This window comes from Lagopus muta, chromosome 15 (assembly GCF_023343835.1).
Source record: "Lagopus muta isolate bLagMut1 chromosome 15, bLagMut1 primary, whole genome shotgun sequence".
In the NCBI taxonomy this organism is placed as follows: Eukaryota; Metazoa; Chordata; class Aves; order Galliformes; family Phasianidae; genus Lagopus; species Lagopus muta.
This window is the reverse complement of record NC_064447.1, coordinates 9837093-9855985: the sequence shown is the minus strand read 5'-3', so window position 1 is coordinate 9855985 and position 18893 is coordinate 9837093. Positions and strand designations below refer to the sequence as shown.

At 46.1% G+C, this 18893-nt stretch overlaps 1 long non-coding RNA gene across 1 annotated transcript; it reads right to left on the bottom strand.

Moving 5' to 3' along the window:
* Nucleotides 1–789: 789 nt before the first annotated feature.
* Nucleotides 790–18536, bottom strand: LOC125700935 (uncharacterized). The gene is made up of 3 exons (XR_007380091.1): nt 18429–18536; nt 6332–6485; nt 790–6094 (listed from the first exon to the last, which is right to left on the bottom strand). It is a non-coding gene; the product is annotated as an uncharacterized LOC125700935 (long non-coding RNA).
* Between the last annotated feature and the right edge of the window lie 357 nt (nt 18537–18893).

The window sequence follows — 18893 nt, the reverse complement described above, 5'->3', positions numbered from 1 at the left end:
CCCAGCATGGTCATCTGTCCACCTGGTCTTCCGTAGCAGGAGCTGCTTCAGCCTTCTTATGGGGAGGAGGGAAGGAGATGCTGCTCTTGGAAAAGCAGGTGCTTTACAGAATTTCACCTGTTAAGGGAAATCCAGTTTACTGCAAAGCTGAGCATTGAAAAGAGGCGCTGATTTATAGGAGAAAAGTGGCAGCACATGTTTTGTAAGGGGGGGAGAAGGACGCTTGCTCAGCAGCCAAGATGCGCAAGGATTTGCTTTCACATCTGCTGCCACCTGGGTAATTCACAGGAATAAAGCCACCTCTTATCCTGCCTCAGTCTGTAGCTCATCCCCATTTCATCAATCAGGGTCCAACAGTTCACTCTCTCTTAGGCCATGCCCACACAGGGAGAAAAGCAGGGACATCCTGACTACTGCCTCAAGCCTGAAACTGAGCTGCTAGCAGGAGACTGAGCCCAAGTCATCTTGCCCTCACTGCTGCTTTAAGCAGTCACATCACTCAGTATCCAGCCTGCCCTGAAAGTGCTCTTTTGCAAAGATGTTTCTATTAGTTAAGGCTTCCCTGGTGTTCTACAAGTCATACTTCAGCATTCCCAAGGTCTCATGGAAAACACCAGTGATCTGCTCCTCCAGCCTTGCTCGTTGCAAGGGGATGTGCCAGTGACCCACCATTGCTGTTAACTGTTCCCTTGGAACGAGGCACGCTTATTGTCTTAAATAACTCAGAAGAATATACTTCAAATCAGTGATTGTTCATTAGGATTTATTAGCCTGGACCCAAGGGCAGGCATGGAAGCTAATTAGAATTATTATTTTCAGGTGACATGTATGAGGAGCTCCCAGGGATGTTTTCAGCCCTCCATTTTAAGGCTGAGGTGCAATTTTCAGGGTTATTTTCTGAGATTATTTAATAGGATGTTTCTTTTTAATAATGTAGAGGGGCTATGGTAGGACAAGAAGGAAATCTAGGCCCCACTGAGAAATTCTGGGGGGATAAATAAACAAACAGACATTAATAACAGCAATTTATTGCACTAACGCTGCCAGAGAGCCAATTGCTGACTTAGCACAACCACTTTGATGCTCCCAAATTCCTGAACTGACCACAGATGGAGGATACAGGGCTCAGAACCCACCACAGATTCATGTGTGTTATGTTTTGGGCTCTGTACCTGGTACATGTGTCACTGCTGCTCCTCCCTTCTCTCCTTGCGCTGCTGCCTTGTTGCATCCTGCCCCACTGCCACCAAGCAGCTGGTGAGAAGCAGGTCCCATCACTGGAGATGCTTCTGGGCCAGGGGGTGGGTGCTTGGCTTGTCAGTCAACCCAGATGTTTCCATCCACACAGGCAACATGATGCTGAGTACATCCCTCTATGTAGGCACATCATCCTGCTTTGGTGCAGGGCTTTTTGGGGGTCGTAGCAGAACCCCCAGTAGGTACTTACTCTGCTGAGGAGCCACTCACTGCCCTCAGTTTGTGGCAGGGAGAGAAGCTGAGAAGCAAATTAATGATGCAGAACCGACCTGCTCAGCAGCAGTTAGGCTGCCTCCAAAGAGCTCACTGCTCTTAATGACACCTCCAGAGCTTTGCTGGGAAGGAATATGAAAGAAGAGCAAGAAAACAAGCTGGTCGTCTTCAGTGACTGATTGATGCCAATGGACTCCACCTTGCTAAGCATTTTCAAACAACATTTGCAGCTGACTTAGTATGTGGAAACCCAAAGGACCTGGAAGTAGTTGAAAGAAATTTTCATTCATGAAGGTTGAAACGTTTTTGATTGGAGCCATCTCTGCACCCAGGACAATGAGCACCCAAACCAGCCCTGCCGGATTTGGGGCTTTTGGACTGTAAATGCCTCAATACAGATCCTCAGTGCCTCAGTCAGGCAGAAGGAGAAAAATAAAAGTACACCCAAACACCGAAAATAGAGTCTGAGGGGAAGAAGTGAAACCAAATCAAAGCTTCCTTGTGTAGAGCAATGAATATCAGAGCTCTGCATTGCAGGACACACATTGTGTTCCAACTGTCTCCAACTTTGGAGGGGCCAGTTCTCTCCATGCCTCGATTTCTCCCCTTTTGGAAAAAATGTGCTGAGGAGTGCCTGGAGGCCGCTGCTCGCAGGACTTTATGGGATCTCCATCTCCATATATTGTGTGCCCTCTGCTGGTGGCCTCTTTTTCCAGGAGCACAGCAAAACCCCACAGGAAAGGGCAGGAGGGACCCGGGTCTTCCCTACTTTTTTGCAGAAGGAGGGTCAGATGTGGCACGAGAGAAAAAGCAGCAGCGAGAGCAAAGGGAGTTTCCTGCTGCACATTTTGCCTTTCTTACGCTCTTTGGACCAGGATGGATCCTGCTGGAGCCCCAGCATCCCTGCAGTGCATCATCTGCTCTTGCCAAATGAACACTCTCCTAACGCAACCACGTCCCAGAGATAAATGGGAACTGAATTATAGTCAATATATCCTCCCAAGATGGACTCAATGATCCTTATTGGTCCCTTCCATTTGTTAATGCAAGGCACAGATGAGAAGAAAATGCTCATGGCTGTGCCGCGTCTCCACAGGCAGTGCTGGTGAAGGATGGCACATCAGCTGGGCTCCGCCAAGGTCATGTCAGCCATGCTCACCACCTTGACTGTGCACTATGAATATTTGCGTGCTTAGATTTGGTTTGAATGAAAACCCAGGCAAATTCAGCAAGTTTTGCATCACTAATCCTGCTAATCCCTCCTTCTCCATCCCTTTCATTCCGGGCCTTGCATCAGTGGTGCCTATGGGGACAAGGCAGTCTCGTACTGCTGCTCCAGCATTTGCTGTGGCTGAAGCATCCCTCAGCCCTTCTCAAACCTAGCAAAAGCCTCTCTTCCAACTGCTAAGAACCCATTTCCCAGGTTGTTTTTTATTTTTTTATTTTTATTGTATATTAGTACTTCTTCATGCACCAGCATTGTCTTTTAGCACAGATGATTCATTTCTTTTCATCCACTGAAACATCCCCAAAACATCACTTAACCAAAAGCCAGCCAAAGAAGAAATGCATTTTTTCTTTTGTGGAGGGAACCAGTTCTCCTACCAACAAAAAATATCAAGGCAAGCAGGTTCAATGTGCCTTTGTAAGACTGGATTGGACCTGGTCCTATTTTCATCCCATTATTCTTTCCTTCACAATTTGTCTAAAGCTTTGCAGACTGTGAAAAGCCACTTGCTGCCTGGATTGCTTTTCCTCCTCCTTTCATAAAGAGTACTGTTTGCCATTCTTTGGTTATAGGAACCACTCCTGAATGACATATCTGTTGGCAAAGTCTTTTCACAGATTTATTTTTTTTTTCTGCCATCTCCTGCCCTTTCAGGGTCTATGTGCACAAGCTCTCCCATTTCCTATACTAAGGTCTGCTTCAAACCTGAATTGTTTTTTTTTCACATAGTTGAGCACTCTTTAGCCATCCCTGCACTTCCCACCCCTCGTAGCACCATTCTTGCCACTACAGATGAGGAAAACGCATGTGACCCCAATGATCTCTGCCTGTCCATGCTCACATGAGATGCAAGCACCAGGATGATCTCTCCCAATCACAGACATTGGGATTTTTACCTCTGAAACACACAAAGTCAGAGGGCCATTCCTCAGCCGCCATCCCATCACCTCCAGCTCCTTACAGCCCATTTTCCCAATCCCCCTCCCCCCAGGACCCCACTTCATGCAGCATTCAGCCCACCTTGGCACCAGGTGGCTTTGAGGAGATTGCACAGACTTCCACACTGAAAAAGGAGAGAGGGGGAAAAGAAAAATAGAAGAGAGCAACGAAACACAGCAGAAAGCACTATAAAAAGAGCTACGAAGAGACTAATGACACTGTTTAAACAAAGTTGTCTCCTGCGATAGTGCTAAATCCTTTTTATGACCTTTCAGCCTTCTAGAACAGTGTATAAGACAGTTTCCTATTTGCTGCGCTCACTGACAGTCAGTAACTCTTCGCCTTGGTACCTGGAGTCTCATTACAGAACAAATAAGGCCCATTTTACTGTTTTCCTCCCTCTTATAAAGCATTTAACCATTTCCCTCCTGAGCTGATCCAGAGAAATCAGAGAGAAGGAAACGTTCTCCAAGAACACAGGAACTGCTGGGGGAGATGAAGCACATTCTGCATGTGATTTTTAAATGATGCTTTGATCACCAAAAGTAAAGAACAAGGAGACAGTTCTAACGATCTGAAAACACTTGAAAAGCTAATGTAGGAAGCAGCTTTGATACATGAGACAGTGGCAGTATTTATTTTGTGACCTTTAGCAAGTATGGGCGGTGCAACAACAAGCTAATTTAGTGGGAAAAAACACCACCAACAAAAGAAGGCAGAAAAAAATTAACCTAAGAGGTTCATGGCAGAGGGAGAGGAGGAGATACTGAGGCTGGAAGCAGCTCTGTGCATGCATGCTGGGAACTGAGCCCTGCAAAGCAGCACAGGAGAAATGGGTGCTCTGCAGCTCCTGCAAACAGAGATCCTGGGATATCAGCAAAAGCCCCAAACTAGAGCACCTTTACAGCAGGCATTACAGCAACTACACCTTCACACAGATATGAGTTCAACAACAGCCTTTGGGGAGGTTTTGCAGCGACACCTCCAAAACCCCACGGCACAAGAGGATGGGAGGGACTGCAGACATGTGGGTAGAGCCCCCAGGTGGGAAAATGAGGGAAGAGAACTTGAAGGGATAGAAGGAGGCAATGACAATGTCTGGGAATTACATTTTCAAGAGATTTTTGAATACTTAGAGATAAGAAAGAGCAAAGATGTGTGCGTGATTCTTTTAACACCCTATTGGCTGTTTGAAGCTGACGCATTCAGAGCTATGAAATTAACAAGTTTGTTTCACACTAGCAATCCATAAGAGGCCCCAAGAGCACAGACAAGGTCCTTCATAGGGCCACATGAAGTTAAAGTTGCTGTCCCCTCGGCTGCACCCCAGCCATTTGCAAAGTTTTATTCTCAGAAGGAAAAAGCAAGAAATCATTTAATTTGCAATGCCTATTCCAGCTTGAAACCAGCAAGGAGAGCACTTGCTATGTGCCATAAAGCCACTGAGAGCAAAAACTGCCCCATGGGAGAAAGAAAATTTCCCAAACAGACCACCAAGGCCTTGGAAAATCAGTCTGAGCAAGTGGCTGGAAACTGCCAAGTTCTGGCCAAAATCTCTAACCAGTTAATGGCCCATGTGAAAGAAAAAAAAACCAGCATGATAAACAACTCACAGAAGGACAGTGCCCATCAACTAATTTGTGCATGATGAATAATTCAGCCACATCTATTAAAAAGGCTTCAGCTAACTGAAAACACACCGAGATGATGATGCGGGGATAGGGAGGAGAGCGGCCATCCCGAGATCCTGCTCTGCATCAGCTGAACCCAGTGGCTGAAAGCTGAGAGATGGTGGAGAGAGCAAGGCAGGAGATGGGAGCAAAAGGAGTTCCTGCCGTCCCTAAGAGCATCCTCCAACTGATGGCAAGGAACATTTCCACACTTACTTTCTTTTACAATCATGATGTGCTGACAGTGACCCTGAGATTGGATGGGCTCCTTCCCAACCTCTTCCACAAGGCCTTTATTGAGGAGGATGAAGCCAGAACGTATTTGAATCACCAGGACCTCTGGAAGTCAGATCTCACATTTCCTTGCAGAACATCCACGATACACAGCAAGCAACAGAGGCAATTGGCTTCACTCATCCAAAGTTTGTGCTTATGTAACTTCAGGAAAAGCTCTGGTTTTCCTAAGCAAAGCTTCACTTCAGCCTACTATAAGCAAGTTTGCTTTTTCTTCTTTCTGAGGGCTCAGCATTTCTCAAAAAGAGGTTTTCAACCTGAAATGGGGTCACAAAACCTTTTCAGTGGGGTTACCAGCTCTGGGCAACCTTGTGTTTATTCCCAATAATCTGCAAGGCTGAGTTCAGGGAGACATTTTTGGTGTTGTAGCAGGACAGTCCAGCATAATTTAATTTAAATTTATCTTTGTTAGTTGGAAAATTGGTCTGCCTCCTCTTCTGGTCAGCGTTATCACTTGGCCAGGGCTGGTAGGAAATATCTGCTAAGCACTGTGCTAGAAGTAAAGGAAAAAAAAATCTGATCATAGATAAGTGTGGGATAGCAGTGGGAGGAAGAGGGGGTCAAATGAGAAAATTGTTTCCTGACCCTAAGAAATAGGGTGAGAGACCTACAAGCCGGCCCCAGCTTCTGACACACACTGTGCTTACGAGTGTGTAGGTCCTGGCCAAAATCATTTCTTTTTTCAGGTGACCAGAGCACAGAGAAGAGATGCAGAGTCAGACCCACTTACCCAAACCAGCACAAACTTTGTGCTGTTAGCTGTGGCTTGGGAGCTCCCCAGTCCTTCCCTTCACACTGCTGTGACCAGAAGTATCCCTGGCAATGTCATTCACATGGGATGCACTCTGCTCCACTTTAGGGCTCCTTTCCATTGTCACTGTGATCTGAAAGAGCATTAGTAGGACAGTGACAGTAGTCTCATACATATTAAATACACCAAGGGTGAAATGCTTAATAAACCATCACATTTGGAGCCTTCTTTCCCTCTCGTTGGTCATGTCTGTCTTGACTTATTCCTCCTCTGTAGAGGAAGTGGCAGGATTTAATAGCCTTTTATTAGCATGTCAGCTTTTAAAATGACCAAAGCCTTATTCATAGGGTAGGTTATAAAAGAAAAAAAAAAAAAAAAAAAGGAAATGCAGCATATTCAGGAGAAATCCTTCTCATTCCAGCCAGCGAAAGAGTTGAAATAAATGTGGCTATATGCGCCTGGCCCCTTTCTGTCACATTTGAAGAGGAGCTGTCACACTTTCTCTCCCCAAGTCAATCTCGTTTTTCCTTCTTTCTATGCTTCATGCCTGACCACTCCGCAAAGCATCTTGCTCAGGGAGTTTGGGATCTCATGTCCCTGCATGAGAAAGGCAGTGGCACCACCAGCTGTAAGGCAGCAGAAGGGATCCAGGTGCAAAGTCGTCCCACAGCACTTCTGCTAAGTTAAGATCTCCTCCACCTTCACCCATTTTACTTCCCATTTCATTAGGATAACTATACCCAAAAAGAGGTTCATTTTCTAGATTTCAGTTAGTTTTTTTTTTTTTCCTTTCAAATCACCAAAAGCTCTCCTGTCTCCGTTCTTTTTGCCATCTGCACCTGAAGAGCTGACTTGCAAGTAAAGAGGGATGTCATTCCTTCACTAAACCACAACTTCACAGCCTGAGGTTAATAAGAGAGAACAGGAACCCAACAGTCCCAAAGCTTACCCACCCCAAGCCACATTTCAAAAAAGCCCTCCTAGAACTCACTTTTTTCCTCTCCATCCTGGAGTTACACAGCAATAAGGGCTCTTATTTAATATCCAGGCCCACAGCTCAGCCTGACAAAGGCTGGCCCCAGCATCCAAATTCAATCTCTGTCCTCCACAGCACCAGCACGTTTCTGAAATGAATCTCATATCAAGCATACAAAGATATTTGTCCTAAACAGATAGTCCATAAAACGACATTTATGCCATATAAAGATAAGAGCGTTTCTTCTCATGCTTACATGGAAGGATTAGACAACTTCATCCTTCTTTCTCCCCAACTTTAGTTTTCTGACCAATCTCACATCTTATTCTACACCTTTCAGATTCTGGGGTTCTGCCTTCAGTTGAAAAGCAGCATCTGCTCACTGGCTGACTTGAATTGGAAAAGCCAGAAGAAAACCTTTTCCCATCCCAGTCCAGACACAAGAAGTTCCCCAATGCATCCATATTCCAATGGGCTCATTAAGAACAGGCCTGACACTTGGAGGCACACCCTTCATTATTAACTACACTGTCCTAAGAATCTTATTACCTTTAATTGGCTCATGGTTGCACTGAAAACGTGGAGCTGACTCCACTCTGATCCATACAAGCACAGCCTTTAGGTTTCAACTGGAAGCGGGTTTTCACCCCAGAGCCTCTTAGAAGCAAAATCTTATTTAGGTCAGAAGTGACATTTTCCTTTCTGAAATAGTAGGCCAAATGCCAATGAAACTGGAGCACATTAGTTGGAGCAGCCCAGGGATTTACTTTACAATACTGTGTTGTACACCCATGCGAACACGGGGGGGAAGAAAAAAAGCAATCCACTGTGTTGAACTTCTGACAGCTTATTCACTGGCACTGGTTGAACAGCAGAGTTTCCACCCCAGAGAAAATCCAAAATCCACATTACTGTTAGACAAAATCCCCTTCAGTTCCATTTGGAACAAAGCCCCACACTAAGATTTCATCAAAAGTCCCAATCCAGAGACAATGCACACTTGCTCTTCAGCTATCAGAATACATATGAGAAAACTTTATGGAGTCCAAATGAAGAGCTCAGCTTCAGAAAATTGCATTTCAGTACAAATCTGCATGAAAGGACCAGAACTGTGAGTGATTAATGGAGGACAGTGCTGGGATCCTGATGTTTTAGCAGCTACCTGAACACATACAGCCCCAACAGGCGCTACCCCAATGATTCCAGGCATCCCCACACAAATCCTGTGGCCAACAAACTGATAAACTCCACGCTCCAAATTCTCCCAATGAAATGCTCCAAAAGCAGGTTAACTTGCATAGCAGAAACTATCAAGCTCCTGCCTAAACCAAAACTACAGACAACAACTTATCAATCTTTATTGATTGAAGGTTTATTGGCACAGGCTGATTGCAGGCTTCTTCCCAACAGAATCTTGAATCAATAGCTTAATTGCCTTCTTGCCTTGTCTTCTGGTTAAATTCACTGATGAACCCTGCAGATGAGGGATGAGTTACACCTCCACTATGGACTCAGAGGTGTCCCTGATTCACCTGTGAAGGCAGTGGGCTCAGAGAGATGTGCCATGGGGACAGCCATCCTTGCAGCACCAAGGGAGTTGTCCCTCCATTCTTATTACGAGGGAGCAGGAGAACATAAGGACATGCAGCTGACAGGCAGCACATCACTGATACGGATGTTTCCCCACAAGAGTTTATCACAGCTTTTTGGCTGTCTTTTCTTCCCTAGGCATCCCTTGCACTTGGAAGCAGCCTGGCACCGTCTGATCTGCACTTGTTCTCCAGTAATGATATTTAACTATTGATCACTGTCACCAATAGCTTGTTTCCTACTTTTGACCTACCTAAAGTAATTGTTTCCTGCAACTCAACCGTAGCAGCTTTGAGGGGGCTTTGTAAGCCACCCCCTGGGTCCTCTGTTAAGACAGTTCTTGCCAGATGACACAACTGGCTTCAGATGTGTCATTAATCCCATAAATAAGATGACCCCATTAGACAACTCCTGTCATGCCTTTGTAATTTGTTAGAAGGCAGCAATACTTTTGTGCCTCTCTGCTAAGTATTAATCTCCTGGAGAGACCAGGAAAGCTATTTTAAGTGTGACCTGCACAGCAAAGACAGTCTTTTGAGTCCTTTTGTTCCTTAGATCCAGAGAAGAGGTAAGGAACTGGGCTGTCTGTGTTTCCTACTTGCAGCTAATGGAGGACTGGAGATTTATGGTACTCGAGGATATAGATTTCGATTCCTGGAAGACTGCATGAAGGATGAGAGAAGGTAGATTTACAATTTCCAGTTATCAGGGAATTGTAACTTATTAGCAGTCAATCACAAAGTTAAATGACAAAAGAGATTCCTGTCTGACTTAGAGAATATTTGTACAGCATTAGGGAAGAAGGGGGTGTAGGAACCACCAAAGAGTCCTAATATCTAAGGTTAAAAACAAGGCAGAGGAAAAAATAATGACATTCCAAAGCAATACCTCACAAATCAGCATTTCTTGGGTGGGACAGGGTTGACAAGCAGAGACATTTCATTGATCACACTTCCCAAAAGATCCTAATGACAGCATGCCCTTATAGCTCCCAGCCCAGGGCAACGCAAACAGGGATCCCAAGTTGCAGCCTGAGTGTCATAAGTGATCCCATAGATGCTTCAGAGAGACTCACAGCCCAGCACGCATCATTGCCTTTCATGTGGATGCAGATGTGTATCCACCAAGCAGTGCAGAAATGGTTTCATCCTTGTATTTACTCCATTGCAATGCTATGGGTGCCATGCATTAACAGCAGCTTCAGTAGTGCTGGTGAGGCTCCAAGCAGCTGCTGTTGAGCCATGGCATGATAAAGTCTGTAGAACCAGAGACCTGAACTGCTCTGGACAACAAGGACAACCAAGAACAAACCACAAAGTTGCTTTCTTTTGAAGATGACCATCAGAGATACTTCCAGCCACCCCAGTGGGGAGCAGAAGAAGGGTTTTCAGCATGAAAGCAGCTTAGCTGCCCATCTGAGATGAGGTTTTTCTTAGACAAGAGACACCTACTTGTCTGTGTGTCACCTCACTTGTATTTAAACCCTGTTCAGAGGGCATTTTATTTCAAGAGGGTTTAAACTCGCACACCGCACCAGAGAGTATTTCATCCTTGAAATACTCCTCCAGACAGGAAAGTTTTCTCACCAAAGGTTACAAGAAACCAGCTTCTGACATTTAATCATGGTGATTTGCTTCAGCAGGCTTGTATAAAGTACCACTCAGCATAAATAAAGACATCAATCTGGCTGAAATTTCCCAACTGCTCCAATTTCACAGGGCTAAGAATGAGTAATGCTCTGGTCTTGACTCCAGCTGGAGCATCTTGTGGATGAGGTGGTCCCCACGGTGAATTTGGGGCTTCAAGAGAACCTCCAATTCCTCCTAAAGCAAATAAGGGGCAAAGGTCTTCTTCATGCTTCTGTCACACTGTGCAAGGTCAGCACTCAGTGCTCTCGTCTGTGACAGCACAGAAGCGAGCAGTGCTGGCCATGCCCAGCCCTAAATCAAAGCTGTTGACTTTGGGCTGCTGTTTACAATGAGAAAAACTGTGGCAGAGGGGTAACATGACTACAAGAGCATCCCAGGGGATTCTGGGCTGGCAGAACAAAATGACATATGTAAATCCATTTCACTGGCAGAGACCTCACTATTTGAATAAGTTTAATATTAAACTGACTCAAACATTGGAACAAGACAATTATCAAGGCACATGCTCAGACCCACAGGGCATGATGTACCTTCAGCTGCGTTGTCAGGGTTTTTTAGTTCATTGTGGCTTTGAAAATCGCTCTGAAGGATGCTGCTTACCTTAAAAACACCCTGGAATGGACACAAACACAGCAGGCAGGATGAGCCTGCTGGCATACTAAGCTTTGGTTTCCTCACGAGTGATGCGATCCCTACTTTTCCCAGTCACGAGGCTCCATCCACCTCTCCTATTTAAGAGCGTTCACTGTTTCAGAATTTTCTTTGCATAAAAACTGTGAAGACCACAGAGAGGCAGGAACACAAAACCACTCACTGTAGTTTTACTGCAGAGCCAGGGGTTTAAAGCATTTACAGGCCACTGCCCACAAAAAGGCATCAGTAGAAGGTCACAAGCAGCACTGCTGGGGACTCGCGCAGCTCTGCAGGGCTTGACTTTAGACACTTCATAGCAGACGTTTACACTTATTTCTCTGCTGTCCCCTAATAACAGCTTATAAGCCAGAAAGGCCAACAGCCCTGTGATAAGGTGCCTTAAACCACACTGAACAGCGCCCCAGGGGCAGCTCATGGGCTAAGTCAGCCTCTGACCAACTCATTAGAGGTTAAGCACCAATACTGAACATAAGGTTGAGGTCTCTTCTGTAGGAGAATAAAACACAAAGACAAGCATGGAGCCCATGCTGTGATCTAACCAAGGCCTTTGGCTACCCCATAGGGCCAATGAGCAACCAGGGGAGAGCTCCTCACACTGCTGTCCTTCAAGATTCCCTGAGGACAACCTCAACCCATCCCACCATGGCCACTGATCACATCCCTCAGTGCCATATCTCCACAGCTATGGAACAGCTCCAGGAATGGGGACTCCACCACTCCCTGGGTAGCAGTGCCAGTATTTGACTGCTCTTTTAGAGAAGTTTTTCCTAACATCCAACTTGAACCTGGAAGAAAAGTCATGACCAGGATGGTTGTGCACTCAGAAAAGTGCTTTCAAACCATTTAAACTACTTCAGCAGTACATGCATGGATGTATTCCTTCAAAAAACAAAGATGCATCCATGCCACCAATTACTCAGCACAGGAGGGAGAGCAGCAAGGCATGAATGCCAGTGTCCCAGGAGGGAGTAAAGAGACTTTACAGGCAGCACAGCTCCCTGCACAGCTCCTCAGCTTCCTCATTTAGGAGAAAAGACAAAAGGTTGCTTTTCCCACTCAGCCCCTGAGCAAGAGATAATTAGTAGCTCATTGTTTTAAATCCTAATAAGTGCTCCCCAAACTAACTAACCATGTTGGACATAATATAAAAATGATTCTGGTGAAAATGCAATTTGTGGAGCAGTCTAATTAGATGGCCACGAGAGCAAGGAGCCTGTGCAGCACCCGCTGCCGAGGGAGACCTATTTGCACAAACCCCAGAAGATTGCTATGTAATAGCAACAGCCAATTTCTTCATTTCCTGAAGATCCACTAGCAAGCAGCCTCCAGACTTCCTTTCACTATTTGTGAGCTCCAGAGTTAGCTAGAAGAAGATTTAATCTCTCCTCTTTGAATGGAGCAGTGGAAAGCAATCTTTTTGGAGTTTTCACAACAGCTGCCCAGGGAGGTGCTGCTTCACAGCAAGAGCAAGAATGGGCCCAGCTGTGGGTTCAGGCTGCTGCAGCTCCCACACCAAGCTAGTACAATGCCTGCTTTCTCCAGAAGGGACAAGAGCTGTGTTCTGACATAAATGCAGGTCTGTAAGCACTGCTTGCTTTGGCAGCCAAGCTTTTAATTGATGCAGCACCTTCTACCAGCACCCAGTTTGGAGACTTTTCCCTTTGAGTCCTGAAGGCATGGGACAAGAGGAGTCTGCTTTCTTCAGATGACTGTGCTTTAAATAAAAAGTTCAAACCTATGCTCTTGACAGCTTCAACAAAGCAATTACAGCCTAAGTGAAGGTTAGCAGTATCTGTAGTCTTGGCACAGCTTGTCTTCTGAAGCACCAATGAGCAGCAAATAAGTGTTTTGTCACAAATTAAGACTGCCCTAGAAAAGCCAAAGGATGGTCTGCAGGAACCTCAGTGCCACTTATATTTATAGCAGAAGCATGAGGGGCAGCACAGGACAGAGATGAGATACATTTCCCCCCACTGTGAAGCTAGCAACCTCAGGACAGACCCCAAGCTGAGCATAGCACCAAGCTTACGCTCTTGCCAGCTTGAGGACATGGGCATTCCGCTCAAAGCATTGCTTTCAACATTAGTGCAGTAGGCTGTGCTCCTTGGAGGTCTGTTCAAACCATGGGGAGATCCCACTCCATCCCTGGCTAGCCCAGTGCATCGATGCAAGAAATCCCAGAGTATTGCAAGCATCATGCTGTGGCTGAGTCAATCCAGGCACTTTCCTGCTGTGTACTTCCCTCTGGCCACAGTGGAAGTAACACAGAAGTGAGAGATGGCAGCCAGGGAAGGCACAGCTGCATTTCTCCATTCCCTGCTCCAGTGCCCAGGGCAGCAGTGGAAGGAGGAAAAGTAACCTGGAAGGTGACTGAACAGAAGGACACAGCTTACTGCATTTGAACTGCTGCAGCTTCCCTGTGCTCTCCTACCAGAGGAAAATCAGCTGGAGGAAAGTGCCTTAACCCCTCACAGCAGCTCACTGGGGCTGCTCAGAGTCAGGTGAAACCAAGCACGCACAGTAAGAGAGGGCAGAAAAATTTCCCAAGTAAGGCCAGCTTTCCTGCTTGGCCAGCCAAGCCACACAGCAGTTCTATAGATGCTGCAGACTGACAGTGCTGCAAAACCAGGATGCTCCCATAGCAATCACACACCTGAAAGGGGAGTCTCTATCCCAGGCACAGCCTATGAGGAGTTCAGACCTTGCAGAATCACAGAGTATTTGCTACAACCAAGTTGAACAACTTCTGTTTCCCTCTCCAGAGGCAGCCATCTCTGAGAGCTGCAGCTCCCTCTGACCTTGTGCACAGACATCACTGCACCAAGCTCTGAGGGCACCGAGTGACTCTGCAGCACACAGACAGCTCAAAGTAAGTGGGGCTTATGGAAAAGTTACTCAGGCACTTCTGAGCTTATATCCATCACTGCAGCTGTAGGATACCTGGGCTTTGTGCTCACCTCTGAAATATTTATGCGCTAATGAAGGTGAAGGCAGAGGAAACTCTGAGGTCGCTTACAGAGGTAAACTCCTCATTGCAGCTGAAACAGCTGAGACAGCAAGTGAGTCGGAAGCAATCAAGAGCAATTAAAACATGCCTGTACTACATAACATTTACTTGTTATGCTACAAGGGTCCAAAAAGCAAAACAAAGGGGTTTTGCTAATTCTTTCCTACTCCATTACCCTTGCAACCAGGAGAGCATATAAAACACCTCTGCTTCGCTCGCTGCTCCCTGTGTGTTCAGCTCAGCTCTCCCTTGTCTCAAAAGCTTAAAAGCCTGTTTTTCCCTTTAAAAGCCAACTTGCCTGCCAGGTAGCTTCTCTTAATCTCTCAGCCTTGGCTAGAAGCCTCTCTAGGCTGCTGAAAGAGATAGCTACTTACCCTTTGTTCTTGCGACAAGAAAAGCCTCAGCTATCAAATCCTTTCAGATTCCTTTGTAGTCTGAGAGACTTTAAAATGGAAAGAATAAAAACCATGTATCAGTCTTACAGATTAATCACTACTAAGGCTAGTGGCTAGACCAGTTTACAGCCATGTACAAAGCAAGCCTTTACCAGACAGATAGCTGTGAGACATCACCATTCACCTCGGACAAGGAGCATTGCGTCCTTCCTAATGTCAGCATCGGGTCTAAAAAGGAGCCAAAGGTAAAGTGGGCACATCCAGCTGTGGCTTTTCCCCCTGGCTGATGGAGGTTCCCCAGTTGAGCAAGCAGGACCCAGGCAGTCTCCATCAGCAGGAAGGACTGATGAGGACATCCCACCGGGATGGGCAGGAGAGGTATGTTCATGGCAGCCTAGGGCTGCTGCTTTGTTTCTCAAGGGCACAAAGGCAAGGTGTTCAGCACACTGTGGTTTCACACAGTATGACAAAAAAGAAAAAAAAAAAGCACATTGCTCCCATGGAGGCATTTACAGAGGCTGAGAGCTGATCACAAACACTGCAAGCAAAAATAGTACCCCAAACTCTCAGTTATTCCAGAGCAAACAAAGATTTTTCATAATGAAGTTCTCTCACAGCTTATGTGGAATTGGTTCAAAGAGCTTTATTCAAAGTCATTTGCAGAGAGCATTCAGCACTGTGGGTGTAAAGAGGTTTGTGTCCCCCAGTGCGTCCTTGCAGTGCTATTTTCCTGCCTGGAAAGCAAAGCAGACCTCCATGCAGCCAGTTCTGTATCAGGAGGATCTCAGCACTCCTGGCACAGGCCCCTAATGCCTCCAGCACGTGGAAACCCTCATGCATCCTGACAGTGAGTGTCAGAAGCAGCCCCAGAAGAAAAGAAAGCACAGTCACAAAGTCAGCTCCAGTCAGCGTTTCACAGCTCAACGTTAGACATACTGGATCCTTGTTCCTCAGCAGGGCTGTGAACGACTCCAGCCGCTGTCACTTTTCAGACAAAGCCTTCTTGAGAACAATTCTTCTAGTTCAACCTCAGTTCAACATACACCAATCTCTGAAGCATCATTAGCTCCACTGCTATAGCACTGCTCATCACTGAGCCCTGTCCCTGTGCCATCCTCCTGCAGCTGCTCCTTCCGCACCCACAGGAGTTGTGGCTCTGATCCCCTGTGCCTTGGGAAGCAGCTCACCCTCCTCCAGCACCATGATCCATGTTACCAGTCCTTCTACCACTGCAAAACGTTGCTGCTTTCCAAAGAAAGAGCAAAACAGCTTGAGAGAGGATTTAAACAAAGGTTAACAAAGTTCTGTCTGCTGAGGAGCGAGCCTGCTCCTGGGCTGAGCAACATCGTCCCCATTTCACGTGGAAATAGCACTACAAGCAAGCAGCTGCTGTAATCATTAGAGCAGAACGCATTACAAAGATACCAAAAAAGCTTTTGTAAGCGATTTTCTCCCATCTCACCCTCAGGCAATCTATCATGTTAGATCAGTCCAAGCAACCCCACTAGTCACGTTTCATCCACTCCAGCCAGATGACAAAGGCAGGTGCCAGTGTCACTGCACCCTGGAATGAGCCACACTGGGCACCTTCATCATGATACACCATGGATTTCTTGTTACACCACAGATCTGGGCCAGTAGCTAGAGAGGCTCACTCTGGCAGCATCCATGCAGATTCAGTCTCAGTGTCACGATATTCCCCAGCTCATTATCAGTTTCCTCTTCCAGTGCTCAGTCAATATTAAAGACTTTGAAATGTATATGTGGTTATAGCCCAGGAGAGTGTCTCCAGGGAAGCAATTTGCTGCAAATACTGAGCTACTTAGAAATATTTATATAAGCTAGGAAGGGATTAGGCTTCGTTTAGCATTTTCTCCACCTTTGAACTTCATTTAATGCAGTATTAAGCCCAAGCTGCAGTAAATTGTTCTGAAGTTGTAAATGAGAAAGACTTGTGGAGCAATAAGATTGTTCAGAGAGGAGAAAGAATGGATTGCTCGGTGTTTTCCAGATTATATCACAGTAATTGAACTAAAGAGTGCCCAAGATATCAGCCCAACAATCTTTACTTGCAGTACACTGTTCCCAAACTAGGATGCATCACAAGGAGACATGGGAATCCTAAGAACAGCTTAAAAGTATAAAACCTGTGAGAAGGACAGCCTGTCTAAGGTATTACAGAGGAGGCATTCAGAATGAAGCTGCACACCTCTGTGTGAGAGCAATTCCATCTTTAAGGCAAGAGCACCATATTATTCACAGCTTCTGACCAGTCCCTGTGCAATAGCCAGAAGGGCTTTCCCAGACCCTGAAGGGAGGGAAGGAGCACCAGCACTGCATTTGCTTGGCTCTTTGCAGGCGTGGGTGGCCATAGCCACAGGGTCTTGGCACAGCCACCTCAAGACAGATGGGACTGCAGAGAGGCTGGAAAAGGCATTAGAGGTGTATGAGGCTCACCGCAGAAATGCTGTGCCAACCTACATCCTGCCAGCAGACCCAGATCAGCCTCCTTGGATTATTTTGGGCTCAGGGCATCAAGATAATAACCTGATAATGGAAACCTGGTTCCTCAGTGCCCACCACAGAGCACATGCTGGAGCTATGTGAGCTCTGGTGCCCATCAGGCAGAGAGCATCAGACCCTCTGCAGGGACAGCATCTGCAGGAGATGATGAACGAGGAGCTTCTGGAGCCGGCAAACAGAACTCCTGGTGTGCAGGCAACTGGCACTGGCCTCTGGCATTCAACATGGAAGATTCATAGTGATTGCCAAGCAGTTCAGGTCTCTATGAGCTGCTATTTTTCTTACTTCTGCCATTGGCCTTTTTTGACCATTACCAAATACACCTCCAGCAAGCAGCTAATACATTAATAGCTTGCATGCTTTTAATAAAATTATTTTTTCACAACTAGAACCCAGCACATGTTTTCACAGCACTAGCCACCATCAAATATTGACTCTGCTCAAAGAGCCATCAGCAACCTGAACAAAACCATTTTTCAAATATTGAACAGAAAAACACACTCCAATCTCTTTGAGCCAGTTACATCTGGCTCCAAGTTGCTGGCAGATGGAAGGAAAACTGGTTGCAAATGCTTAAAAATTTAAGCTTCTTGCATTTGTGAAGACTGTAAGTCAAGAAAATGCTCAGAGCGAGGTAAGCAAGATCTGATTGTGAAGGCACCCAGTTTTCAAAGGCAGAGAGATAGTAATATGCTATGGAAAGACATATAGAGTGTTTACACAAATGCAAGCCAGGTAAGCATCTCCCTGTTTGGCCAGCTCCAGCATTCCTGGGCAGTAGAACAGTTGTACTTGGGTACAATCATGATCTACCCAGGTTTGGGGATGGCCCTCATAAATCCCAATTTTTTTTTTTTATTTTTTTTTTTAGAGCTGCTGAGATATCACTGCTTGAAAGCTAAGCCACATAGACACACTGAAGTGTTTTGGGTGGGATTTGCAGGGACCCATTTTGCCAGGGAAGTGCGCACCACCAGAGAGTGACACTCAGAGCATTGCAGATGCAAAGTACTTCCCAGATACCTTTTTTAGTATGGTTGTCGGGACCCTGGGTGAGCAGAAACTCCCCAGCTGTGAGCCTGTATATAGATCATTGCTTAGAAATCCCAAATCATCAGAGCAAATCTTTATTTACGACTGCAGGAGCAAAGCCTCACATCACTCAGGGTTGCAATCCCCCTCTTCCCCATCCTGGTGTTCCAGCAAATCAAACCCCCACTTAGGGCAGTTTTTACCCATACCTCAGCATCCACATTTCCAGCCACAGAGGTGCCACACCAACCTGGCTTTTCCTTCAGGGACCTTTCATCCTCTTCATGCTCCCTCCTGGTTCACACTCAAGAGTTGGCACTGTTCCTCCAGCTGCAAGAAATCCCCCATCTCCACCTGCAAACCTCATGTAACACCTCTGCATCCCATTATATACCCACCCACTTGCTCCCAGGGAGGTGCAGCTGATGCTGCTTTCAAGGGTAGTGGGCTTGATGCAGATCCAGACAGCCCAAATGCATCCCATTAAGTAATTATTCCAAGCAGATCTGTCATTACTCTGCAAAGGTCTCCTATTCCCACCTTCCATATTGCTGCGTTTTCACTGATAGGTCTTTAACACATGAAACACACTGAGGAGCTTACTGAAGATCTGAATCACAACATAGAAAATCAGGGCTCTGCCAGCTGGGGGGAGGAGTTTGCAGACCCTGGAAATAGGTTTATCCTGTAGCAATTGTTGTTTATGAGCCCTGGG